The 27,372-nt window shown below is 52.4% G+C and overlaps 2 long non-coding RNA genes across 3 annotated transcripts; both read right to left on the bottom strand.

Moving 5' to 3' along the window:
• Positions 1–8,313: 8,313 nt before the first annotated feature.
• Positions 8,314–9,296, bottom strand: LOC141729492 (uncharacterized). The gene is made up of 4 exons (XR_012580993.1): positions 9,223–9,296; positions 9,063–9,140; positions 8,874–8,975; positions 8,314–8,421 (listed from the first exon to the last, which is right to left on the bottom strand). It is a non-coding gene; the product is annotated as an uncharacterized LOC141729492 (long non-coding RNA).
• A 1,028-nt stretch (positions 9,297–10,324) lies between these two features.
• On the bottom strand, positions 10,325–23,723 carry LOC141729493 (uncharacterized). Of its 2 annotated transcripts, none has more exons than XR_012580994.1 (4): positions 23,413–23,723; positions 15,187–15,266; positions 10,486–10,557; positions 10,325–10,398 (listed from the first exon to the last, which is right to left on the bottom strand). It is a non-coding gene; the product is annotated as an uncharacterized LOC141729493 (long non-coding RNA). The 2 variants fall into 2 exon arrangements; XR_012580995.1 differs by lacking the exon at positions 23,413–23,723 and adding an exon at positions 18,904–19,093.
• Between the last annotated feature and the right edge of the window lie 3,649 nt (positions 23,724–27,372).

Raw genomic sequence — 27,372 nt, forward strand, 5'->3', positions numbered from 1 at the left:
AGCTCAGCAGGACGGCTCAGTACCCGAGTGCCCTGAGCCTGCCGGGGACAATTCCTCTGGGCGGTGCCTGTCTTTTCCGGGCTGTGCCCGCAGTGCCAAGCAGCAGAGAGGGCAGCTCAAGCCTCAGCAGGGCTCAGGCCCAGAGGCACAGCAATTACCTCCTGTGGCTGTGCCTGGAATCGCCTCCCTTTCCGCAGCAGAGGCTGCCAATGAGCCACTGCTTCCTCCAGGAAACTGAGCCTTCATCACAGCCTCTCCATCTGCTTCTGGAGAAAGGATGAGGTACAGCTGGGTCAGGTGGGGCTGTTCCCCATTGAGGATGGGGAATCTTCAGGAGGCAATGCTTGTCACAGACATGGTTAAGAAGCCAGAAATCCCTATAAAATTTTTGGTTAGGCCAAGGCCCTCTCTACTCCAAACAGCTGCCCCTTCTGATTTGACTGGCGACAGGGAAATCCCAGGGGATCTGAGGTCCGTGCTGCTGTTTGGGCTGTGTGGCAGCTGATGCCCAATGCCTTCCTGCAGAGGCTGGGGAGAAGCTGCAGCCAGGCCAGGCTGGCAAGCAGCCCTGCAGGGCATGGAAGCAGCAGCGGGGCAGTGAGGCTGCCATGGATCCCTTCCCGCTGTGCCGGGCACGGCGTGTCCAGATGTGCAGCCAGAGCCCCCGGCTGCTGAGCCCCAGGACAGGGCTCTGGGAAATGCACCCACCTTGTCCTGCCTGCTGCATTTCCTTTGTCTTTTGCCTCATGTATTCAGATGGCTCATGAGCTTTCTTCTGTCCTGTAGATTTGTACTTTCCAGTTGGAGGACCTTCAAAAAACATGGTTTGATTTCCTATGAATGGATATCAAAAAAGCAGAACTCAGCCTGTGGGGTCAGCAGGGACACACTACTCACCTCTGCGATGGGAGCCTAGCTTCGGTGAAGGAACCAGCAAAGGAACAGGAAAAGTCCTCCCTGCAGACACATCTGTAATACAACAGCCACAGAAGCTTCTGTAACCAGGTTCCTGCCAGGTTGTCAACAATTATTCCTTGGTGGGAGAGTGAGAACATACCTGCAGGAGGTTCCAAAGGCTTCAAAAATTTATGTTCCCCATCTAATGGAGAAGCCTTTCCAGACACCTCATCTAAAACGGAGCACAGATGAGAACATTTTTCAGGGCATGCAGAGATCCCCGTCTGCCCCTGGGAAATGGGCACTGCAAGGGGGTCGGGTAAGGCTGTAGGAGCCAGATGTCAATGGACAAGACCAAAGCTGCACAGGGGCCTGGGGAGCTCTGGGCAGGCTCCTGGTCACTCTACACCCTCTTTCCATGCCCTGTGCAACATCCCTGGTGGGGCGGCTGAAGCAGCTCAGGACCCTGGGTGCTCTCACTCCCACAGCTGCAACTCTTGCTAAATGCCTGGGGAAAACTTCATCAGGCACTGCCACAGCTGTCCCCCTGTCCCTCTGACTCTCCTGCCCTTTCTCCTGCCTTTCACACCTTCTTCTATCTCTCCATCCCTCTTTGCCTTGGGGCCCCTTCCCCATCCCAAGGGCACATAGCCAAACCCACTCAGGACACACTGGAACCTTGCTCTCCCCCTCTGCCCTTTCCCCACCATGGGCACCCCATGCAGCCGCTCCCAGGTTTCGGGACGTGTCTCCCACGTAGGGAGCTCAGCAGGACAGCTCAGTACCCGAGTGCCCTGAGCCTGCTCGGGACAATTCCTCTGGGTTGTGCCCGTCTTGTCTGGGCTGTGCCCCCAGTGCCAAGCAGCAGAGAGGGCAGCTCAAGCCTCAGCAGGGCTCAGGCCCAGAGGCACAGCAATTACCTCCTGTGGCTGTGCCTGGCATCGCCTCCCTTCCTGGAGCAGAGGCTGCCAATGAGCCACTGCTTCCTCTGAGAAATGCACAGCCTTCCTTCCGCACAGCCTCTCCATCTGCTTCTGGAGAAAGGATGAGGTACAGCTGGGTCAGGTGGGGCTGTTCCCCATTGAGGATGGGGAATCTTCAGGAGCAAATGCTTGTCACAGACATGGTTAAGAATCAGGAAATCCCTATAAAATTTTTGGTTAGGCCAGGGCCCTCTCTACTCCAAACAGATGCCCCATCTGATTTGCCTGGAGATGGGAAATTGCAGGGGATCTGAGGTGCGTTGTGCAGTTTGGGCTGCCTGTCAGCTGATGCCACATTCAACCCTGCAGTGGCTGGGGAGAAGCTGCAGCCAGGCCAGGCTGGCAAACAGCCCTGCAGGGCGTGGAAGCAGCAGCGGGGCAGTGAGGCTGCCATGGATGCCTTCCCGCTGTGCCGGGCACGGCGTGTCCAGATGTGCAGCCAAAGCCCCCGGCTGCTGAGCCCAAGGACAAGGCTGAGGGAAATGCACCCACCTTGTCCTGCCTGCTGCATTTCCTTTGTCCTTTGCCTCATGTATTCAGATGGCTCATGAGCTTTCTTCTGTCCTGCAGCTTTGTTCTTTCCTTTTAGAGGACCTTAGAAAAACATGTTTCCTTTTCCCATTAATGGATCCCACAGAAGCAGGGCTCAGCCTGTGGGGTCAGCAGGGACACACTACTCACCCCTGCGATGGGAGGCAGGCTTCTGTGTAGGAATGAGGGAAGGATGAGGAAAAGTCCTCCCTGCAGGCACGTCTGTAAGACAACAACCACAGAAGCTTCTGCCGCCTCTACTCAGCTCCACGGACACCACTGAGCAGCAGGAGCGGTGAGGGGATCACACAGGGCGAGGGCACACACGCGCATGGCTCTGTCCTGGCACCTGCAGCGATGCCCTCCTGGCCGAGCTTTGGGCTCTGAGCTGGCAGCTCTCCCAGGGGAAAGGCCTTGACTTACCCTCACCATGTCCCAGAGGCTCAGTTGTGGACATGGGTTGGGAAGCCAGATCACCTTCACCAAGAGGTTCAGCTGCAAAGCAAGGCAGGACAGAACATCACCCGTGGCACTGTAGGAGACCCTCAGGGTGTGGAAGGCTCAGCCCTGGGGCACAACCATGGGCCCGCCCCCTTCCCTCTCTGCTCTCCTCTGTGACTGCACAGACTGCACGGAAGGACACACTGACATTGCACATGGAAGGAGGATGGACAGCTAAATGCTCCTTCCTCCCACTGACAGTGATCCTGTGGGATCACTCAGGGCTCCAGAAAGGGGCAGGGCAATGTTTTCAGAACCCTTCTGCCCTGACTTAACCTCTAACGAAAATGGCAAATGAACGAGCTCTTGCCACTTGGATAGTGATTAATATGTCACTTGAAAGGGAAATTCAGAACTTGCCTCCAGCATTCTTCAAGACATTCCGAATATCATTCAACAACAATTCCAAATCATCAAAGTCGCGATCCAAATCTAGAAGGGAGCAAAGACCAGACCCATTTCCATGATGCGCTGGCATCCCCTTCTGCCTCCAGGAAATGGGCACCGCAAGGGGGTCAGGAAAGTCCGTGGGGGCCAGATGTGAATGCACAAGGCCAAAGCTGCACAGGGGCCTGGAGAGGCAACAGGGGCAGCACAGGGCCCCCGGGGCTCTCTTCCTCCCCCAGAGGAAACCTTCCCTAAAGGCCTGGGGAAAACCATTCCCAGCACTTCCCGGGGAGCAGGGAGCGCTGTCCCGGGAAAGGGGAGCCAGGCTGCCGGCTCACCTGCTCGCCACGCTTGCAGCGGAGCAGCCTGGGCAGCCCTGGCAGGCAGGGCCACGGCCAGGAGGAGCAGGAGGAAGAGGCGCAGAGCAAGGGCCATGGTGCCTTGCCCTCTGCCAGTCCCGCAGCTCTTGCTGCCACCGCTGTCCTGACACCGCTGTCCCAATGTCAGCACCACTGCTGCCACCGCCGCTTCTGCTGCCGCAACAGTTGTGCTCAAGCACTGACTGCTCGCTCCTTGTGCTGCTGTGCAACCACCGGCTCTGGAAACTCTGTGACCTCAGAGCCAACTGTGACCTCAGCCTGCTGTGATCCCTGAGCCTGCTGTGACCTCAGCCTGCTGTAACCCCTGAGCCTGCTGTGACCTCATGGCCTCAGCTGTACCCCCAAAGTGGACCCTCATGTGTAGCAATGGACTGCCTTGGTTGTAAATATTTTGCTTCATCAAAGGGCCACTGCTCAGCAAAACCTTTGTTCTGCCTGCTGACATTTCTGGTCAGGCTGTGTCCCTGGAGATGGTCCAGACCCAGATGATGCCGGGGAAGGAAATGTGCCCTCAGCCCAGGGACGCTCAGCATGGGCTTCCCCAGTCCTCGAGGCCCTGCCGCTGGTCACACCAGCCCCTGCCTGGCTCCTGCCTGCCCACACTGTGGGCATCCACGGCTGGGGGCTCCTTGGCATGGAGCTCAGCCTGTGCTGCTGCTGGGTGGGCTTTGCTGCAGCTTCCACCTGGACACTGAGGTTACAGCTCCATCTCTTTATTGTAGCTGAAGAGCTGGGCAAAGCTCTGGAATGGAGACGGGGGGTGGGGGACAGAAGCACCTTCAGTGTCATTTGGCACGCAGGTTAGATGGTTTTGGGAGGAGGGGGACTTGGTGGACTCAGCTGGGTATGGAAGGTACTGAACTGGTTTTGGGGTTGTGGCAGTTGTTAGGATGGACTGGGAGGGGGTGGAGGCATATTGGTGATCCTTGTGGGGAGTGGAGGAGGCTCAGGGATTCCCACAGGGAGAGGAGGTGGCATTGGGACTTCCACAGGCGGTTTCCTCATAGATGGCAGCTGTTCTGGGGTTTTCCTCTGAGGGCTTCTGATGGGTCTGCCCAGGTCCTCACCACTGCTGGAGGAACTGCTCAAGTTATCTGGGCGTGAGATCCTGCCACTCTCCTTCAGCTGCTATCAAGAGGTGGAACTATGGAGAGAGGAGGTGGCTGAGGCCCCAGGTGCCAGTGGCACACAGGGAGCCTCCTGCACAGCAGGGCCCAGAGCTGGCAAGGCTCCCCAGCACGGCTGGAGCTGCTGGCACAGCCTGGCCCAGCTGCACAGCTGCCCCTCAAGGCCCCGGCCAGCAGGGCACGGCTCTGGGCAGGCTCCCTGGGCAGGAGCGGGCCCCAGAGCGCCTCTGCCTTTCAAGGGCAATCTCGTCCCTGCTCTTTCTCCTCGCCACTGTGCTTTGCCTCTGCCCTGTGCCCCTGGGGCTGCTCTGGGCCAGGCAGCCTCAGTGGGAGCCAGCACTGGCTGCAGCCCCAGCGGGCTCCCCAGGACAAGGCTCAGCAACGAGGAGGCCAATGAAAGCTCTGGGCAGCAGCAGAACCCTCAGCAGAGTTCTTTGGACAATCATGGACTGGCCACACCTACACCGCAGCCTCACTGGTAATGTTTCCTGTCTGCAGTTGACTTTGAAAAGAAGCTGTTTGAGGGGGAGAGTAACAAAACACTCACCCGTTTCTCTTCCAGGAATACCAGATTCCAAAGCAGCACAACATGAAGACAAGCTCCAAAAGAAGTAGGCCTGCCAGTAACCCCAGCCAGCAGCCTGTTCCCTGACAGAAACCCCCTCCAGGGCCCTTCTGGGAATCAGGAACATGCGCAGTGGTTCCAGCTGCACCTGTGGGAGCAATGGGGAGCGTCAGCCTGTGCTGAGCTGCACTGCTGAGCTGGCAGCACGGTGGATGCGGGCAGGACGTTCTCCGTTTCCCCCAGAGCTGGGGCCTGCAGGCACCTTGCCGCCCCTTGGCACAGGCTGTGCCACTCAACAAAGCCCAGCAGGCTGGGAGGAGAGCCCAGGGGCAGTGCAGCTGCTTGGGCAGTTGCTGCTCAGAGGGACACGGGCCAAAGCCATCCCTGAGCAGCCACTGCCAGCTCTGGTCCTCCCTGCCCCGTGACAGCTCCTCCAGCCCCACGGCACAGAGTCAGGCCCTGTCAAGAGCCAGTGCAGCCCCTGCCCAGCTGGGAGCCAAGGCTGGCTCTGGACCTGGGCTCGCGGCAGGGCTCCCGCTCGGGGCTGCTCCTGTGCCTTGGGCCTCTGGGCACTCAGGGCCAGCTCCAGAGCAGCTGCAGTGGGAGGGACGTTGGTGCACGAGTCCCCTTTCCCCGGGGCTGCGAACGAGCTCCAAAGGCACCTCCAGCTTTGGCTGCTGCCGGGCTGTGCAAGGGTAGACCCTGCGGGAAGAGCTGCTGCCATACAGCCCCGTCAAGCCCTGCTGAGCCTGGCACAGCAATTACCTTCTGTGCTTTCACCTGTGCTTGGCATCACATTTGTTCCTGCAGTAGAGCCCCACACATTGACCCACTGCTTGCTCCTTGTTGTGGCTCCTTTTGCACAGGTTTTTGGTCCATCACTTGAAAAAGAAAGAGGCACAGCTGGATCAGATGGACACATTCCCCATTGGAGAGGTGCCTTTGGCAGGAGGTAACACTTGTAAATGTCAGTGTGAAGATTGGGAAAATGCCGATGCTGTTGGGGCTGGGCCAGAACACTCCCTCCTCCAAATTGCTGTGCCTCCTGATCTGCTCAGAGACAGGGATGTTGCAGGGGATCTGAGGCCCGTGGTGTGGTTTGGGCTGTCTGTCAGCTGATGCCCAATGCCTTCCTGCAGAGGCTGGGGAGAAGCTGCAGCCAGGCCAGGCTTGGAAACAGCTCTGCAGGGCATGGAAGCAGCAGCGGGGCAGCGAGGCTGCCATGGATGCCTTCCTGCTGTGCCGGGCACAGCGTGTGCAGATGTGCAGCCAAAGCCCCCGGCTGCTGAGCCCCAGGACAAGGCTGAGGGAATGCACCCACCTTGTCCTGCCTGTGCCCCATTCAGTGTTTGTCTCAGGAATTCATTTGAGTCAAGAGACGTTTTGGCTGCACTATCATGGGTCTTTCCTTTTGGAGGACCTAAGCAGAAAGTAGTTCCAGTTCCCATGAATGGATGCCACAAAAGCAGGGCTCAGGCTGTGGCGTCAACAGGGACACACTACTCACTCCTGCGATGGGAGCTGGGTTGGTGCCAAGAATCCAGCCGAGCTGAAGGAGAAGTCCTCCCTGCAGACACATCTGTAACACATCAGCCACAGAAGCTTCTGCCATCTCTGCTCAGCTGCACGGGCACCACTGAGCCCCAGGAGCAGTGAGGGGATCGCGCAGGGTGAAGGGCACACACGTGCATGGCTCTGTCCTGGCACCTGCAGCGATGCCCCCCTGGCCGAGCTTTGAGCTCTGTGCTGGCAGCTCTCCCAGGGGAAAGACCTTGACCTACCCTCACCATCTCCCTGAGGCTCAGTCCTGGATGTGGTTTGTGAAGCCAGATCTCTGTCAGCAGCAGGTTCAGCTGCAAAGAAAGGCAGGACAGAACAGCTCCCATGGCACTGTAGGAGATCCTCAGGCTGCAGGCAAGGCTCAGCCCCGGGGCACAGCCCTGGGCCTGGTCCCTGCCCGCTCTGCTCTTCTCTGTGACTGCACAGAGCACACAGAAGGACACATGGCCATTGTACACAGGAGGAGGATGGACAGTTAAATGCTCCTTCCTCCCACTGACAGCCATCCTGTGGGATCACTCAGGGCTCCAGAAAGAGCAGGGCAAGAATTCCAGATTCCTTCAACCGTGAGATTATGTTAAGGGGAATGGAAGGCCAGTGAGCTCTTATCACATAGACACTGATTATTGTCTCAGGAAAGGCACACTGAGAACTTGCCTCCAGCATCTTCCAGGAATTTCAAGCCATTTTCCAGCAGGGCTTCCAAATAATCCATGTTACGATTCCAGTCTAGAACAGAGCACAGATCAGAACCATTTCCATGCTGTGCTGAGATCCCCATCTGTCTCTGGGAATTGGGCACTGCAAGGGGCTCGGTTAAGGCCATGGAAGCCAGGTATGAATAGACATGGCCAAAGCTGCACAGGGGCCTGGGGAGCTCTGGGCTGGCTCCTGGTAACTCTCCACAATCTTTGCAGGTTCTGGGCAATGTCCCTGGTGGGCTGGCTGGAGTAGCCCAAGGCCCTGGAGCTCTCTCCCTCACACACAGGGAGGAAATCCTCCCTAAAGCCCAGAGGGAAACTGCAGCAGGCAGTGCCACAGCTATCCCTGCCTCCCTCTGTGCCTCCTGCTCTCCTTCTGCTGGGACACTGCCCAGTTCTCAAGGGCACGTGGCCAGGCCCTGTCAGGACCCACTGGAGCCTTGATCTCCCCCTCTTCCCTTTCCCCACCATGGGCACCCCGTGCAGCTGCTCCCAGATTTCGGGATGTGTCTCCCATGGAGGGAGCCCAGCAGGACAGCTCAGTACCTGAGTGCCCTGAGCCTGCTCGGGACAATTCCTCTGGGCTGTGCCCGTCTTGTCTGGGCTGTGCCCGCAGTGCCAAGCAGCAGAGAGGGCAGCTCAAGCCTCAGCAGGGCTCAGGCCCAGAGGCACAGCAATTACCTCCTGTGGCTGTGCCTGCCATCGCCTCCCTTCCTGCAGCAGAGGCTGGCACAGAATCTCTGCTTCCTGTGGGAAACGCCGCCTGCAGCACAGCCTCTGCATCCACTTCTGGAGAAAGGAAAAGGAACACTGGATCAGATGGGACTGTTTCCCATCCGCAAGGGTGCAGCTCAGGAGGCAATGCTTCTCAAAGACATAGATAAGAATCAGGAAAAGGCCCAGGCTCTTGGGATTGGTCCAGAGCACTCCCTTGTGCAAACAACTGTGCGCCTCCTGATCTGCTCAGAGACAGGGAAATTGCAGGGGATGTCAGGGTGTGCATGGCCTGTGCTGCTGTTTGGGCTGCCTGTCAGCTGCTGCCCAATGCCTTCCTGCAGAGGCTGGGGAGAAGCTGCAGCCAGGCCAGGCTGGGAAAACAGCTCTGCTAGGAGTGGAAGCAGCAGCGGTGCATCGAGGCTGCCATGGATCCCTTCCTGCTGTGCCGGGCACGGCGTGTCCAGATGTGCAGCCAGAGCCCTCGGCTGCTGAACCCCAGGACAAGGCTGAGGGAATGCACCCACCTTGTCCTCCCTGAAGCTCTTCCTTCAGCAGTTGCCACATGACTTCAAATGGCTTCTGGAATTTCTTGTCTGCTGTGTGTTTTGGCTTTACTGTTGGAGGATCTTGACAGAAAGTAGTTCCATTTCCCATGAATGGATGCCACAAATGCAGAGCTCAGCCTGTGGGGCCAGCAGGGACACACTACTCACCCCGGTGATGGGAGCTGGTTTGGTGCTCATTATCCAGCCCAGGAGTTGGTGAAGTTGTCCCTGCAGTCACATCTGTAACTGAACAGCCACAGAAGCTTCTGTCACCGGGTTCTTGCCAGGTTGTCAATGATTACGCCTTGGTGGGACGGTGAGAACGCACCTGCAGAACCCTCAGTGGGCTTCACAATTTCAAACCTCCAGGTTAATGGAGAAGCCTTCCCAGTATCCCAGTCTGGAAGCAAACCAAGATGAGAACTGTTTCCTTTTGTGCCAAGGCCGGCTCTGGCCCTGGGCTCGCGGCAGGGCTCCCGCTCAGGGCTGCTCCTGTGCCTTGGGCCTCTGGGCACTCAGGGCCAGCTCCAGAGCAGCTGCAGTGGGAGGGACATTGGTGCACGAGTCCCCTTTCCCTGGGGCTGTGAACGAGCTCCAAAGGCACCTCCAGCTTTGGCTGCTGCCAGACCTGTGCAGGGAAGGCCCTGGGGGAAGAGCTGCTGCCACACAGCCCTGCCAAGGGCTGAGCCTGGCACAGCAATTACCTTCTGTGCCTGTGCCTGTGTCTGGCATCTCCTCTTTTCCTGTGGCAGGGGCTGGCAACAAAGAGCGACTGCTTCCTTCAGGAAATGCTGCTTTCCACAGAACCTCTATGTCCATCTCTTGAGAAAGGAAGGGAGACAGCTGCATCAGAGGGAGCTGTTTGCTATTTGGGCGCTGGCATCTACAGGAGGCAATATTTGTTAAAGACCCGGAAAATGGCCAGGTTATTGGGGCTGAGTCAGATCTCTCCTGCTGTAAATCACCTCCTTTTCCTAATCTGGAGACCAGGATACTGGCGGGAATTTCAGGGCCTGTTGATGTTTGTTCGGCCTGTCAGCTGATGGCCAATGCCTTCCTGCAGAGGCTGGGGAGAAGCTGCAGCCAGGCCAGGCTGGGAAACAGCCCTGCAGGGTGTGGAAGCAGCAGCAGGGCAGCGAGGCTGCCATGGATCCCTTCCTGCTGTGCCGGGTTCGGCATGTCCCAATGTGTAGCCAAAGCCCCTGGCTGCTGAGCCCCAGGACAAGGCTGAGGGAAATGCTCTCACCATTCCCTTTGTGCAGTTCCTCCACTATTTGTTTCAAGACGTTGTTTGACTCAAGCGATTTCGTCTCGCCTCTAGGTTTGTTCTTCCTTCTTGGAGGACCTTAAAAGAAAGTAGTCCCATTTCCAATGACTGGATGCCACAAAAGCAGGGCTCAGCCTGTGGGGTCAGCAGGGACACACTACTCACCCCTGCGATGGGCGCTGGGCTTGCGTGCAGGAACCAGAAAAGGAGCAGCAAAAGTCCTCCCTGCAGAAGCACCTGTAACTCGACATCCACAGAAGTTTCTGTCACCTGGTCCTGCCAGGTTGTCAATGATTAATCCTTGGTGGGACAGTGAGAACATACCTACAGGAGGCTCCAAGGGCTTCAAAACTTTATCCAACCAATCTAATGGCGATGCCTTTCCAGCAACCTCATCTAGAACAGAGCAGAGGACAACATTTTTCAGGGCGTGCTGAGATCCCCATCTGCCTCTGAGAAATGGACACTGCAAGGAGGTCGGATAAGGGCATGGGAGCCAGATGTCAATGGACATGGCCAAAGCTGCACTGGGGCCTAGGGAGCTCTGGGCAGGCTCCTGGTAACTCTCTACCCACTTAGCAGGTCCTGTGCAACATCTCTGGAAGGGGCAACGAGAGAAGCCCAGGGCCCTGGGGGCTCCCACTCACACACAGAGGAAATCCTCACTAAAGCCCAGAGGGAAACTACAGCAGGCAGTGCCACAGCTATCCCTGCCTCCCTGTGTCCCTCCTGCCCTCCTTCTGATGGGACACTGCCCAGTTCTCAAGGGCACGTGGCCAGGCCCTGTCATGACCCACTGGAGCTTTGCTCTCCCCCTCTGCAGTATCCATGGTCTCTGGGCTTGTATGAGTCCAAACCTGGCTCACTCAGGACCCAAGCCCACACAGAACCACATGAAAGAGATAAAAGACGAAAAGCGCTCCCTGCCACATGCGTCAAAGTGTCCAGTTTATTCGGGTGGGACAGATCACCTAGCGCAGGCGACCACCATGGCAGCAAAGAGGGCGTGCCTCACCTTCGATGGGCTTTTATGCGCCAGGGTCAATGGGAGCGACATCCGAGAGGGGTGGGGGGAGGGACCATCCGTGGGACAGACCATAAGGGATACAGAGACCAGGGGGGGTGAGGGAGGAACCATGTGGGGGGGAATATACCATCCACGTGCCCAATAACATTTTTTCCCAACACCCAGTGCAACCAACTAAATACCTAGTGCAATACAACACCTCCACCTTTTCTGTTAACCAAAACTAAAGGAAATATGTCAGACTATTTCTACTGCTGATTATGAATTTGTCCACCACTCATGGTTTATGGGCCTGTCAATTTGCTTTAGTTCCACAAACTGAGCGGTTGACTTCTGCGGTACTGGAGACCAAACCGTTGATAGCCTTAAAGAGCATGCAATGTAGAATTCTGAATGCTAACATGATTAGGAAAAGAACAAAAAAACCACAAAATTGTCCTCATTATAGAGGTCCACCACCTCAAGAGTCCCCAGTCCTTGAACAATCCGCTGAACCAGTCCTCGGATTAACTTCTCGGAGAGCTGCATGGACGTTAGGTGCTGGCTGAGGAACGATCCACGCATCTCTGAGACTGCTCAGCATGAACAGGATGACAGCTCGGACAGGGCTCATCATGAGGTTAGGTAGGAGGTAGATTTTCTGTGTCCAAAGGAAATCAAACATTTTTGTAAAAACAAAACCAAACACATACAAGTTCATGGGTCTGCCGGAATGCAGCTAACTCTCTTAGGAAGATTCTTCCTTCTTTTTCCGGCGGCGTCTTCTCTTGGAAGCGACAGCTGCTTGTTTCTTATCCCTGTCTGCTGGAGCTGGATTTTTGGGGACGAAAGGTTTTACCCACTCCTGCAGTATCCATCGAGGGCCTGAGGGGGTGAATACACACGCGTAACCACGCCCCCAGGCGATGAGCTCATAAGGACCCTTGGTTTCTCAAGTTTCTGGGTCCTTAATGAGAACTGGTGGACGCTGTGACAACTTAAACCGGTTATTATTGAAATGACATTACTGGAGGATTCATGTTTTCAAATGAACAATTCAGAAAATTAATGGTAAATAGGGCTTTGCAGAGCTTTTGTTGTGGAGTCATCCACGCTGCAGAGTTGCTCTGCCTAGCCAGGACCTCTTTGAGTGTGTGGTGGGCACACTCGATCACAGCTTGACCTGTGGGGGAGTGGGGAATGCCTGCTTTATGCTCCACTCCCCACTGCTGGACAAACTCTAGGAACTCCTTGGAGGCATACGCTGGGCCATTGTCAGTTTCAATTTCCCTAGGGAACCCCAATACTGAAAAGGCTTGCAGCAAGTGTTGTTTGGCATGCGCAGCCCTTTCCCCTGTATGGGCAGAGGCATAAACTGCACCTGAGTATGTGTCTATACTGATGTGTACATATTTCATACGACCGAAACTGGGAATGTGTGTGATGTCTGTCTGCCACACTTCACAGCTCCCAAGGCCTGGGGGGTTAACCCCAACACCCAGGGATGGCACTGCCTGAAGCTGGCAATTGGGACAGGTGGCCACAATGGCTCGAGCCTGACTGCGTGTTAACTGGAACTGACGGAGTAGACGTGGAACATTTTGATGGTATTGCTGGTGACTTAGCTTTGCCTGTTGAAAGATGTCTGGAAGGCGTGCCATTTCTGCTGGAGCGGCAAGGGAATCTGCCTTGCGATTACCTTCGGCGATCTCGCCTGGCAGATCGGTGTGCGACCTCACGTGCATCACATAGAAAGGGTGCTCCCGCTGTGAAACCAAATGAATTAGTCTTGAGAGCAACCTGTGGAGATGCCCATCCTCGATCTCTTTGAGGACTGCCTGCTCTGCCCTGGATACCACCCGTGCCACATAGGCTGAATCGGTAACCAAAATAATTGGCTCCGAAAACTTCTCAGAGGCTCTTATGAGTGCAGCTAGCTTAGCAATCTGGGGCGACCCTTCCACCAACTCAACATCAGCTTCCCAAAGCTGGGTCTGGGGATTTCTCCAAGTCATCACCAACTTGTGGGATGTTCTGGACGCATCAGTGTACACTGTAAGTGCCTTGACTGGCCTACGACTCCTTTTCTCAGGAGCAATGAGGTGGAATTCCTCATTGAACAGTTTGTGTGACGGGGCTTGGACTGATACCTATCCAGTGTAGGTGTCCAGGGATAGCTGGAGACTGGCATTGCTCTGGAACAGGTCCTCGAACCTCTTTATGGTTAACCTGTCGGGAGAGCTCTTTCCCTCCTTAGAAAAGTGGACTGGAAGGTGAATACACTCAAAGGCACAACCGGCCCGCTCACGCAGTCTTAGCCTGGCCTTCCAGACTAGCTGAGCTATTAGCTCCTGTGGCTGTGTGATGGTTCTGGATCGCTGATAGGAGAGGAAAACTCACTCTATGATTAGAAGTGGATCTTTTCGTCCTTCAAACCATTGGAATATCAGCCCGTGTATGTGTGGTAACTTGCCCAAAACAATGAACTCAAAAGACAGCTGGGGCTTATAGCGATGAGCCTGCCTCTCAGCCAAAGCCTCCTGCATTTTTTGGAAGGCAGTTTTTGCCTCTGGGGTCAGCTAGCTCCCTGGGAGAGGCTAGCTCTCTCTCCCTTCAGTAAATTAAGAAGGGGAGCTAGGTCCCTGTTAGTGAGACCTAGCCAATGCCTGACCCAGTTCAAAGACCCACAGAAGGAATGGAGATCTGTCAGGGTTTTGGGATCAGTCTTAATTCCCAATTTTTGCCGAACAATGGTCTGCGCCGTGATTTGCAAGCCCAGGTAATTCCAAGGTGGCATTCTCTGAACCTTGTCTTCCTGCAGTTGGAATCCAGCAGAGGTTAAAACTTTAACCACTAGGTCAAGCGTGTCTTGGAGCATTATGTCATCGGAGGCACATACAAGCACATCATCCATGTAGTGTACGATTGCCTCCTTTATCTGGGCGCACACTGGGGACAGCAATAAAGCCACGTACCCCTGGCAGAAGGATGGACTGCATTTCATCCCCTGAGGTAATACTCTCCAGTGGTAGCGCTTCATTGGGGCTTTTCGGTTGGTGGTGGGAACTGAGAAGGCAAACCGTGGTGCGTCCTCCGGGTGTAGGGGGATATGGAAGAAACAGTCCTTGATGTCTAGGACAGACAATTGCCAATTTTGGGGGAACATTGTTGGGGAGGGCATCCCTGGTTGGAGAGACCCCATGTCCACAGTTCTTTTGTTTATTTCTCTTAAATCATGAAGGAGCCACCACTTATCCTTCCCTGGCTTTTTTATTACAAAGACCGAGGAATTCCTGCAGCTAGATGTCTCTTCAATGTGTCCTTTAGCCAATTGTTCTGCTACAAGCTCCTTGAGCGCCGCTGTCTTTTCATTACTGAGTGGCCACTGTCTTACCCAGACTGAGTCATCTTTCAGCCATGTTAACTTGTGGGTGGGGTGCTCTACAGTGGCTGCTATTAAAAATCCTGGGGTGTTTTAGGGATGACCAATTTGACCCTCTACTGGGATATGGTGTCTCTACCCCACAAGGGAGCTTTGTAATTAGTAACAAATGGACGGACACTGGCCAATTTTCCATCTGGTCCCTCAATTTGCACAATGCTCTTTGATATCTTTGCCAATGTGACTCCTCCTACACCTTGGATTTGACCAGCCACGGGTTGCAAATCCCAATGTGACGGCCACAACCTTTCAGGTATGATTGTCGTCACATCTGCCCCTGTGCCAAGCAACCCTTCCACGGGGAGGTGTTCTGTTCCACGCATTAGGTTGCATCCCATAATGGGTTTGTCCTCGCCAACCACTTCTGCCCAGTATACACCTGGTGCCTTGTCATCTACTGAAATTTCTGCTGGAACAGGAATGGCCTGGGCGATGATTTGCCCCTTGGCCAAAGAGAAGGGTGGCTGTGGACAGCGCGCCAGGAGAATGAGGTTGGGTGTGTCCCCTTTGATGGTCATGGGAGCCACCTCAATCTCCGTGGGTGTGTGTGCAGTGTCCCCAGTAACAAAGTACTCACCGTCCAATCTTGTGCGATCTTTTGTCAAGTTCTGCAAGTCCTGTGGCAGGTCCACTCCAATGACTGTCCACTGGGTAGACCTGAAAGCAAAAGCTTTGGCGGTCACAAGCTTGAAACGCTTGTGAGACCACCAGATTTTATCCTGTAAATGGTTATTTTGTGTTCCACACCCTTTTTTTTGTGTTCCACCTTCCCTTCCTCCCCCTTTTCTTTTTTGAGGGAGGTTTCCTCTTCAGGGAAGCCCGCTGCATTTATGTCGTGGCGCCGGGCAGGTGGGCGCTGACATCGGGGTTTTTTGGTGTGGAGGGTGTCTTTAGTTGCTGGTTTTGGGGGCAGTCCTGTGCAAAGTGTCCTGTTATTTTGCATATGAAGCAAATGACATGTTGAAGTTGTTCTGGTGAAATCTGTTGCCTCCTCCCTGGAGATACAGCTGCCACTGTTTCTAGGTCTGTCGGCCTTGACCATGCGCGGGTTTCAAAATGGCGAACAGCAGCTGCTGCACCCCCACCACCACATGGCCGCCGCGTGGGGGCTGGAGCGGGTCCGCGCCGCTCGGCGGGGTCTGCCGCTGCCCCGGCGCGTCCGCTACCGGCAAAAAACAACCCCCCAAACAGCGCACAGGGACCGGCGGACGGCCGGAGCCGCCCCGCCCAGGCTGCCGCACGGAGAAGCGCAATCCCTTCAGGGCCCAATTTTTCCTGCACTGGGAGTGCACCTGTGAAAAATGCATGTATTTTATGATTGGCTTTTCGCTAATATTAAAATGAATATTATATGTGTTGTGCTAGAAAATAATGCTGTATAAATTTTCTTAAGTACTGTGTAAAATATAGTTTTAGGTTGTAAAAATTGTCAAAATAGAAACGATGCTATGTAGGATGCTTTGTTTAACAGAAAGGGCTTGCAGCGAGACAGCAGCCACAGGACACCTAGATCTTTCAGAGAAAATGAATTTATTGCCTTCTTATCAGAAGAAATTAACTTCTTCCCGCCTTGGAGGCGCTGTTAGGATTAGAAGGAAGAAGTTGACACTGACCAGACAGAATCCTGTATTTGAATGGAATTTATGCATCATGTATGAGGTGTATGAATATGCAACAGGCTATTGTTCTTAAGGGTTAATCCTTTGTTAACAGGTGTCCTTTTTCGGGCTCCTGAGGCCCAGAAAAAAGTACCCGGACGTCCATAACTCTTTTTATTGTCTCATATTGTCCTAATTCAATTTGTCCAAATTGTTATTACTCTAATTGTGTTACTATTTTTATAACTATTTTATTACTAATAAACTTTTAAAAATTTTAAAAACAAGTGATTGGTGTTTTTCACAATTTTGGTAGCAGAGGATGGTTACTAACACCTCGCTGACGGTGCTTTAGGAGAGTCAGAGTGGGGAAGGCGCGCCCTGCCCTCTTTGGCAGCCTCGCTCTGTTTCCCCTGAAGTGACCGACGGACGCGGGTTACGATCTGTGGACAAAAGGAGGCAATAAAACAAAGACAAGGGAAAAAGGCTCCCTACAACCGCGGCAATTGGCCCCCTAAGAGTAGTAGTGCGCAGGAAGAACCCAGGAAGGAAAAAGGATTGGTAAGTACTTCTGGGGTGGCAGGTACGGGGGGATGAATGTGTGTGAATGAGAGGCGGGCTGCTTGTTCCAGACCTGCAAAGTGAGTGCGGGGTCTCCCATGCTGCGTTTTCGTCTTTTCGCGAGAAAAGCGGCCAGTAAAGAGACAAAGCGAGTGATAAGAGAGTGAAAGAATCCCCGGGGGTAACTGGGACTGGGTCTCAGGGTGGGGTTGGACCCCTCGGAGGTAGGGAGCAAGGTTTCCTAGCCCAATCCACTAGGAAACGGGACAGGAGGGGCCCCTAAAACCTGCTGGGTTGAGGGATTTATATTCTAAGAGCATCCAAGAGCAGGGTTGAGCAGAATTCTGTCGGAGTGAGGATATGCCCAAGAATACTCAGGGTGGGACAACACAGCTAGAATGGGGGATGAAATTTTTCCCCAACAAGATCCAGGGTTGAACAACACAGACTGATTGAGGGATGAAAAAAATGCCCAAGAACATCCAGGGTTGGACAACACAGCAAAATAAATTAAATGCCCAAGAGCATCTGTAGTTGTACCACACCGCTGGGTTGAGGGACAGAAAATGCCCAAGAGCATCTGGGGTTGAACAACACAGCTGGATTGAGGGGAAAAATACTCAAGAGCATCTGGGGTTGAATAACACAGTGGGGTTGAGGGATATCCAATAGCACCGGGACTGGCCAGTAACACCTAAACTTGTAATAGGTGATGTGAAAGTAAAAGGTACCTTATTGTTGTTTTGTGGTGTGTGAGAGTGAGACACAGAGTCAGCCTCAACTTCCCGGGCAGGTGGGAAGGGGGAGGCAGTGGAAAGAGGAGTGAGTGACCTGCACACCAGGCTGTAGCTCCCGGGTATGTGGGGGCTTCTGGGCGGAAGAGGAGTGAGTGACCTGCGAACCAAGCTAGTGTTCCCTGGGCGTGTGAGGGGCCGTAGCTGAAGAGTGTGGAAGACACGCAGACAGCCTCACAGGTGAACAGACACCAGACGCAGCAGAGTAAGGCTCTTCTCAGCGGCCTGGTGACACTGAGACCTGGAGGTAAACCCCAGAGCGAAAGAGGGGGCCACAAGGACCTGTGATTTCCTAGCAATAAGGATCCACTTTGTGTCTTGAGAGTGTGAAGGAATGTGTAAAAGTGAATGAGAAATAAAAGTGAGTGAACGTAGACGAATGAAAGTATAGGTAATGTCGATTGTGCATTTTAAGCCTTACCATATCTCCTTGGAGGGAGGTGGATTGTATTGAAAAGCAGTGTGAGAAAAATGGGGGGTTTTTTTGGGTGTAAGTTGTTGAAAGAAAAGTGGTATTTAAGTTGTTAGTAAAAAGTGAAAAAGGGAAGCTGGAGACGAATAGATAGAAAATTGAAAAACGAGACAGAAATCCAGTAAGGTAGATACCACAAAAAGAAAAGCAGAAAAAAATTACCAACAGAAATACCCCAAGATAGCACTTTGGGGGTTATGTTAACAAACAGAAATACAACTCCTTGCAAAATATAGGGTATGCAAAAGTTGATGAGAAAAAAAAAAAAAACATGCAAACTTGTGAATTATATACTTAAAAAGAGCATTAGAAAATTTAACACAAAAGAAAAGAGTTAGATATTGATTCAAGGTATGCCTTTAGAGTAGCACATACCTTAAGAGAAATTTAAAACAGGAGATAACTTAATTAAAGAAGAAAAAGATTAGTACATGAGAAACTTATTTTCGAGGTTTGTCTGTCCCAATCCGTGTGTCCCAGCCCGTCTGTCCCAGTCCGGCCGCCTGGCCCGCGGCCGCTCCGCAGTTCGTGCAGGGGGTGGGGGTCTGTCCTGCCCTGTGCACCGTGGTCACCGCGCTGACCGCACCGAGTGGAGTCCCGTCTGTCCCATCCCCGGCTGCCCTGACTCTGTCGGCTCCCACCGCTGCAGCCGGGGTCAGTCCCGGCTTTGTCTCTGCCAGATCAGCCACCATCAGCCGTGTGGGGGCGATTCCCGCTCCAGCTCGGCCTGCACCGGAACAGCCCCTGGGGAGATCCCGGCTGCAGACCCCGCCTTTGGAGGCCCCAGACCCTGAGTTGTGCCGACCCCCTCGGGCCATCCCGGCTGCAGACCCCGCCTTTGGAGCCCCCAGACTCTGAGTTGTGCCGACCCCCTCGGGCCATGCCGGCTGCCGACCCCGCCTTTGGAGGACCGAGACTCAGAGTCACGCCGAGTGTCCCCGTCATGCCCTGGGCCCCGTTCCCTTGGTAACCACAGCTCCGGCTGCTCAGGGGAACTTTCTAAAATAATCACTTTATCGAAACACTAAAAGTTCAGTTAGAAGAAAGCCCTCTCCTGATTCTTCCTAAAAATACGGGAGAAAGGCTATAGAAGATAAAAATCCAAAAAGAATGAGATAAAGAGATTGGTCTATTTCCATTAAGAGAGGTTCTCATAGGGGGGGACAGATCAGAGTTTGTAAATGCTCCTTTGACTTCGTCTGAGGTCTGAAATGTTAAGAAATAAATAAAAGGGATATTTGGAGAATCCCATAGGCATAGCTGAACAATTAGACCAACTTTTAGGTCCAAACGTTTATACTTGAGAAGAGATGTGGTTGGTAATGAAAATAATATTTTTCTCAGGAAGAAACGCAATTAATGAGAGCAACTGAAATAGAAGCTTAAGAAAAAAATAATCTGCGGAGACCCCCAGAGAAGACAAAATGCCAACTGTACCTCCTGAGTGGGGTTAAAATAATGAGGAGGGGAGTAAACACATGAATTGTTATCAGAATTACATAACTAAGAGAATAAATGAGACGGCATATCAAAGGCGAAATGCCAAAACAAAAGGTTTTTGAAGGGCAGCTTTTAAAGGGGAAAGAAGAAACTCCAACTAAATAGATAAACAAACTTGAGAGAAAAAGGAAAATGGTCCTAAGTAAGCAGAAGATCTGAAAATCTTTAAAGAAATGGGCACATAAAAATAATGAAGTAATAGGTTCTAATTTTTTTGGGGACAAATACCATCTGGAGCCTATGATAACTTTAAAAGTGGGAGAACTGGAATTTGTAATAGACACAGGGGCAAAGAGAACCTGCCTGTTAATTGTTCCAAAAGGTTTTAGTGTAAGCAAACATACAGTGAAAGTAACAGGGGCAAAAAGAGAAAGTTTTACATTTCTAGTCATTAAAGATGTGGTAATTGAAGGAAGAAACTAAAATTTAGATGGGAGATGTGTTATTGGTCCCAGGGACAGGTAGCAATTTATTGGGAAGAGTCTTACAAGTGCAATCCAGAATAAGAGTTATATCAGAAAATAGGAAATGACAGGTAGAGTTTTGAAATTAGGCCAAGAGGATGAAGGAAAAAAAAATCAACATAGAAGTTTGGGCAGAAGAAAGAAATAGGGGAAGATTAAATATCGACCCCATAAAGGTTACAACTGAGAGAGAAGAAAGAGAGAAGTTGAAGTAGAGAGGTAGTTGAGAAAGTCTGAGATGTTAGAATGTGATGACATCTTGGTGCTAGAAGAGAGTAGAAGTGTGAATGAAGGTTTTTGCATGAAAAGCAGAGAACTATCTTAACACATGGTTGTTAGGAGGTTATTCAATGCCACACTGGGGTCCGGAAAGGCCTTAGCAGAACAGGCCCTGCTTGAAAGGAAAAGAGGGTAAGTTGACGAGAGAAAGAAAAAGAATGTCAGGAGCACCTGGGGACGCCGAGTTTGGGGCTGTCAAGGCTGGGAGGTGTCTGAGCGCTCCCTACGAGCGGCGGGGTCTCGGGGGCTGCGGCAGGGACCGATCCATGGAGGTGCCCCGGGCGGTGCTGGCAGCAGAGGACACAGGTTTGCGGCCAGGAGCGGGCTGGCTCCGGGGCGGAACTGCCGGGGGGGCTCCCAGACTGTCGGGGTCCCGAGCCCAGGATGGCAGCGTGGGCCCGGCAAGGGGGCCGAGAGAGAGAAGGGGAGAGACAGAGAGAGGGCAAAAGAGACCCAAGGCAGATCCCCAGGGTCCCCATGCCCGGGGCTGCTCTCCCTGGCTCCGGCCCTGCAGCCAAGGGGCAGCACCGGGGGAAGGGCCAAGAACAGCATTGACAGCAGGGCTGTGAAGAGAGGGCGAGAGGGGCTAGCACTGAAAGACAAAAATCAAAGCAAAGATTGATGACTCTCCAAACCTCACAAATCGGTTTGTTTTTCTTAAGTAAGAAGTTTCTTTTGTTTTTTTTTTTTCTTTTGTGTGTTTTGTTTGCTGTTAACGAGAAGGTTTTTTTCCTGAAGAAGAAGAGGCGGCTGTAGAAAAAGCTTTTAGCTAAACCCAGAAAGTTTAGAAGGAAAGCGAATAGTAAAAGTTAATGCAGTATTATCTTTCTTTTATTACTATGCTATTAAGAAGTCCTTTCCAGGTACTACTGAAGCAACGATCAGAATCACAGAAAGAAGGTGAATTTCATGCCAGCAGAATCAAGACTTGTCAAGAAACCTGAAAAATGGACTATCACATTTAAACCGGGTGATACCGAACTGACTTTCCAGTGGGGACTGAGTGGTAATAGTTTGAGAAAACCCAAATGATACAAGAAAAGTACAAAGAATAACACTGAATTAAGAAATAAGATGATTCTTATATCACTGGTTTTGAGCACTGCCTGAATAAAACATCTCCTTGGGGTAGGAATACTTCAGATAGAAGGATCAAGACTGTTTTTGTATTCTGACCTTAGCCTGAGAATTGTATAGGGGAGAAGGGGAATTGCCATTTTCGTTAGTAAGCTTTATTTGATTCATTCCAATACTGGACATGCTAGCTGGGCTATAAGTAAATGCTTAAATTGTGAGAGTAAGTAGTATTGTAATTCTCAAAATTTATGCTCTTATTGCAAAAAGTGTTAAAGTAATAACTTCATTTTGTGGATGGGAATTATTAGCGCCTGTTGAATGAGAGATACCTGAGGAACAGTAAGAGACCACAGTTAAAGAGTGTCAAAAACAATTTGCCTAGAAATTAGTTAAGAGAAAGTGACAAAAAAAAATAGAGGGCAAGACCAGATTGGCCTCTGTATTTCACCACCAAGAAGATCAAATAAACCTCCTGTGGGTTGCAGCCTCACAGGCATGGGAGATGGGAGTATAAGCCATGCTGGACCTCTGTTATTCCTGTTTCTGGCATTCATTTGTTGTCTTTCTCCTTTCGGGATACCAGCAAGATTGTGTCACAAATGCTACAAAAGCATCACATGGAAAGAAACCAAAGTTCCTCTTTTATTACATACACCTATGTCAACAGCCACTGTTATGACCCATCCAAATTAAGAACTTGTAGGCAAAATAGAGTAAATTATTAGATTACAAGAAACTTAAGAAAAAGTGGCAATAGATTTAGAACTGAATGTCCAAAAGGAGAGAGATGGATTTGTTTTAATCTTGAAGATACGGTTCAAGATTTGGGAAAAAAACCAAATAATAAACGAAAAGGTAAAACCAGCAAAACAATCTAACTCTGTATTGACTCCAAATTATCTGTTGAATAGTATTACAAGACGCCAAGCAGTTACAGAAATGATAGCAAATAAGGCTGCCCAGGCATTAAGAGTTAATATTAAGCCAGCTAAGCCAAAGGAAAACTGTAGGGTATTAGAATAGGTTGGCTTTAGACTATTTATTGGCCAAAGAAGGGGGTGTTACTGGAAAGTTCAATATAACAGATCGTTGAAAGTTGATGACCACAGAAAAGTCATTCTAGCAAAAGCAAAAGAAATCAAAAAGAAAAATACATATGCATATAATAACCCAGGTACCAGTCCAAAAATTAAAAAACAATGTTAAAATCTAGCTGGTGGGGTAAGGTATTAGAAGAAATTAAGATCTTTCATTTTGTGTTACAACTGTTTTTATACTTTTTATTTGTGTAATCCCCTGTTTCACTTTGCCAGATAGTCCAGAAGATGCAAGTAGAAAAAAATATTGCTCAAGCCAAATGATTTACAAAGAATAAGAGTGGGGGTTGTGAAACATGCATGTATTTTATGATTGGCTTTTCGCTAATATTAAAATGAATATTATATGTGTTGTGCTAGAAAATAATGCTGTACTAATTTCCTTAAGTACTGTGTAAAATATAGTTTTAGGTTGTAACAATTGTTAAAATAAAAACGATGCTATGTAGGATGCCTTGTGTAACAGAAAGGGCTTGCAGCGAGATAGCAGCCACAGGACACCTAGATCTTTCAGAGAAAGGGAATTTATTGCCTTCTTATCAGAAGAAACGAACTTCTTCCCGCCTTGGAGGCGCTGTTAGGATTAGAAGGAAGAAGTTGACACTGACCAGACAGAATCCTGTATTTGAATGGAATTTATGCATCATGTATGAAGTGTACGAATATGCAACAGGCTATTGTTCTTAAGGGTTAATCCTTTGCTAACGGGTGTCCTTTTTCGGGCTCCTGATGCCCAGAAAAAGGTACCCGGACGTCCATAACTCTTTCCTTTTATTGTCTCATATTGTCTTAATTCAATTTGTCCAAATTGTTATTACTCTAATTGTGTTACTATTTTTATAACTATTTTGTTACTATTAAACTTTTAAAAATTTTAAAAACAAGTGATTGGCGTTTTCACACACCCCCACCCTGTGAGGGCCCCCCTGGGGTCCCACTAAGCCGCACGGGTAATACTCACCCCGCGCGGGGACGCGACTGGCTGGAGCAGCTGAAACGAAGTCCCCGTCCTGGAATCGGCCCGCTGTGGGTGCAGCAGGGTCCCGACTCTGCCCCCACGCCTTCTTTGCCGGCAAAAACGCGACGAAGAAGACAGGGGAAGGTGGAAGTCCAACAGCTACTTTAAGCCACGCATGAAATTACCAGCTTCTTCGTGGCCATCGTGGGAGAGGAACACGTGGGTGCCACATGCAGTATCCCCGGTCTCTGGGCTTGTATGAGTCCAAACCCGGCTCACTCAGGACCCAAGCCCACACAGAACCACATGAAAGAGATAAAAGACGAAAAGCGCTCCCTGCCACATGCATCAAAGTGTCCAGTTTATTCGGGTGGGACAGATCACCTAGCGCAGGCGACCACCACGGCAGCAAAGAGGGCGTGCCTCACCTTCGATGGGCTTTCATGAGCCAGGATGTGCGGGCGGGGAAAGAGGGGCCACGGTCAATGGGAGCGACATCCGAGAGGGGTGGGGGGAGGGACCATCCGTGGGACAGACCATAAGGGATACAGAGACCAGGGGGGGTGAGGGAGGAACCATGTGGGGGGGAATATACCATCCACGTGCCCAATAACATTTTTTCCCAACACCCAGTGCAACCAACTAAATACCTAGTGCAATACAACACCCTTTGCCCTTTCCCCACCATGGGCACCCCTGGCAGCTGCTCCCAGGTTTCGGGACGTGTCTCCCACTGAGGGAGCCCAGAAGGACAGCTCAGTACCCGAGTGCCCTGAGCTTGCTCGGGACAATTCCTCTGGGCTGTGCCCGTCTTGTCTGGGCCCTGCTCGCAGTGCCAAGCAGCAGAGAGGGAAGCTCAAGCCTCAGCAGGGCTCAGGCCCAGAGGCACAGCAATTACCTCCTGTGGCTGTGCCTGGCATCGCCTCCCTTTCCTGCAGCAGAGGCTGGCACAGAATCACTGCTTCCTCCAGGGAACTCAGCTTTCAGCACAGGCGCTCCTTTCATTTCTGAAGAATGGAAAAGAGACCGCTGGATCAGATGGAAGCATTCCTCATTGGGAATGGGGAAGATGACAGCTTCAGGTGGCAATAGTTGTGAAAGGCATGGATAAGGATCAGAAAACACCCTGGATTTTGGGACTGTCCCAGACTGGTCCCTTCTCCAAACAGCCCCTACACCGGATGTGCCCTGTGGAGACACGGAAATTGCAGGGGATTTCAGGGTGTGCATGGCCTGTGGTGTATCCCGGGTTCCCTGCTGGGCTAATTTGCCCCCGAGCAGGCAGCACGGGCTGGATACCTCAGTCCTTCATGGGGACAGAGTGTCGGAGTACCCAGGCCGTGCTCAGCTGCTGGCTACCTTAGCAAGCCCAGTGGATATCAGCTCTTTAGTGATTATCAGCTCTCCTATGGTTTTAGCTCTTTGCTTGCTAAGGCGTCTTGCAGGCTAGCCGAGAAGCAGACACTGCGAGAGTGGAGAAGAAATGTCCTGGCGTTCCGCAGTGAGGGTTTTATTGAGGGGTCTGTGAAGGGTTCTAGAGATGACTCTTCTCCAGTATGGGCTAAAACAACCCTTTATATGGGGTATAAGGGGATCCATACTTGTACAATAGTAGGGAATAAGGGTAAGTGACCTATGGGGCTACAGAGAGATATGCTGGGGTCCAAAAGGCGGAAGGAAGGGGCTTCTTCTGCTACTTCATCATGACTGGCAATTCCTATCTTTAAGCCTCGGCCCTCCATGGGGCCCTAGCATGCTCGGAGCCTGCTACAGTGGTGCAGTTTGGTCTGCCTGTCAGCTGATGCCCAATGCCTTCCTGCAGAGGCTGGGAAGAAGCTGCAGCCAGGCCAGGCTGGGAAACAGCCCTGCAGGGCGTGGAAGCAGCAGCGGGGCAGCGAGGCTGCCATGAATCCCTTCCTTCTGTGCTGGGCTCGGCATGTCCAGATGTGCAGCCAAAGGCCCCGGCTGCTGGGCCCCAGGACAAGGCTGAGGGAAATGCTCTCACCATTCTCTTTGTGCAGTTCTTCCACTATTTGTTTCAAGATGTCATTTGACTTAAGCGATTTCTTCTCACCTCTAGGTTTGTTCTTACCTCTTGGAGGACCTTAACAGAAAGCGGTTCCATTTCCCATAAATGGATGCCACAGAAGCAGGGCTCAGCCTGTGGGGTCAGCAGGGACACACTACTCACCCCTGCAATGGGCACTGGGCTTGCGTGCAGGAACCAGAAAAGGAGCAGCAAACGTCCTCCCTGCAGAAGCACCTGTAACTCAACAGACACAGAAGTTTCTGTCACCTGGTCCTGCCAGGTTGTCAATGATTAATCCTTGGTGGGACAGTGAGAACATACCTGCAGGAGGCTCCAAGCACTTCAAAGCTTTAATCAGCCAATCTAATAGAGAAGCCTTCCGAGCAACCTCATCTAGAATAGAGCATTGATGAGAATATTTTCCAGGACGTGCTGGGATCCCCTTCTGCCTCTGGGAAACGTGCTCTGCAAGGGGGTTGGGTAAGGCCATGGAAGCCTGGTGTGAATGGACATGGCCAAAGCTGCACAGGGGCCTAGGGAGCTCTGGGAACACTCCTGGACGCTCTCCACCCTCTTTCCCTCCCCTCTGCAACACAAATGAAGAGGAAACGGGGCAGCCCAGGGCCCTGGGGTCTCTCTCCCTTCCCCAGAGGAAACCCTCCCTAAAGGCCTGGGTAAAACCATCCCCAGCACTTCCCGGGGAGCAGGGAGCGCTGTCCCGGGAAAGGGGAGCCAGGCTGCCGGCTCACCTGCTCGCCACGCTTGCAGCGGAGCAGCCTGGGCAGCCCTGGCAGGCAGGGCCACGGCCAGGAGGAGCAGGAGGAAGAGGCGCAGAGCAAGGGCCATGGTGCCTTGCCCTCTGCCAGTCCCGCAGCTCTTGCTGCCACCGCTGTCCTGACACCGCTGTCCCAATGTCAGCACCACTGCTGCCACCGCCGCTTCTGCTGCCGCAACAGTTGTGCTCAAGCACTGACTGCTCGCTCCTTGTGCTGCTGTGCAACCACCGGCTCTGGAAACTCTGTGACCTCAGAGCCAATAGTGACCTCAGCCTGCTGTGATCCCTGAGCCTGCTGTGACCTCAGCCTGCTGTGACCCCTGAGCCTGCTGTGACCTCATGGCCTCAGCTGTACCCCCAAAGTGGACCCTCAAGTGTAGCAATGGACTGCCTTGGTTGTAAATATTTTGCTTCATCAAAGGGCCACTGCTCAGCAAAACCTTTGTTCTGCCTGCTGACATTTCTGGTCAGGCTGTGTCCCTGGAGATGGTCCAGGCCCAGATGATGCCAGGGAAGGAAATGTGCCCTCAGCCCAGGGACGCTCAGCATGGGCTTCCCCAGTCCTCAAGGCCCCGCCGCTGGTCACACCAGCCCCTGCCTGGCTCCTGCCTGCCCACACTGTGGGCATCCACGGCTGGGGGCTCCTTGGCATGGAGCTCAGCCTGTGCTGCTGCTGGGTGGGCTTTGCTGCAGCTTCCACCTGGACACTGAGGTTACAGCTCCATCTCTTTATTGTAGCTGAAGAGCTGGGCAAAGCTCTGGAATGGAGACGGGGGGTGGGGGACAGAAGCACCTTCAGTGTCATTTGGCACGCAGGTTAGATGGTTTTGGGAGGAGGGGGACTTGGTGGACTCAGCTGGGTATGGAAGGTGCTGAACTGGTTTTGGGGTTGTGGCAGTTGTTAGGATGGACTGGGAAGGGGTGGAGGCATATTGGTGATCCTTGTGGGGAGTGGAGGAGGCTCAGGGATTCCCACAGGGAGAGGAGGTGGCATTGGGACTTCCACAGGCGGTTTCCTCATAGATGGCAGCTGTTCTGGGGTTGTCCTCTGAGGGCTTCTGATGGGTCTGCCCAGGTCCTCACCACTGCTGGAGGAACTGCTCAAGTTATCTGGGCGTGAGATCCTGCCATTCTCCTTCAGCTGCTATCAAGAGGTGGA

This window comes from Zonotrichia albicollis, chromosome 7 (genome assembly GCF_047830755.1).
Source record: "Zonotrichia albicollis isolate bZonAlb1 chromosome 7, bZonAlb1.hap1, whole genome shotgun sequence".
Lineage (NCBI taxonomy): Eukaryota > Metazoa > Chordata > Aves > Passeriformes > Passerellidae > Zonotrichia > Zonotrichia albicollis.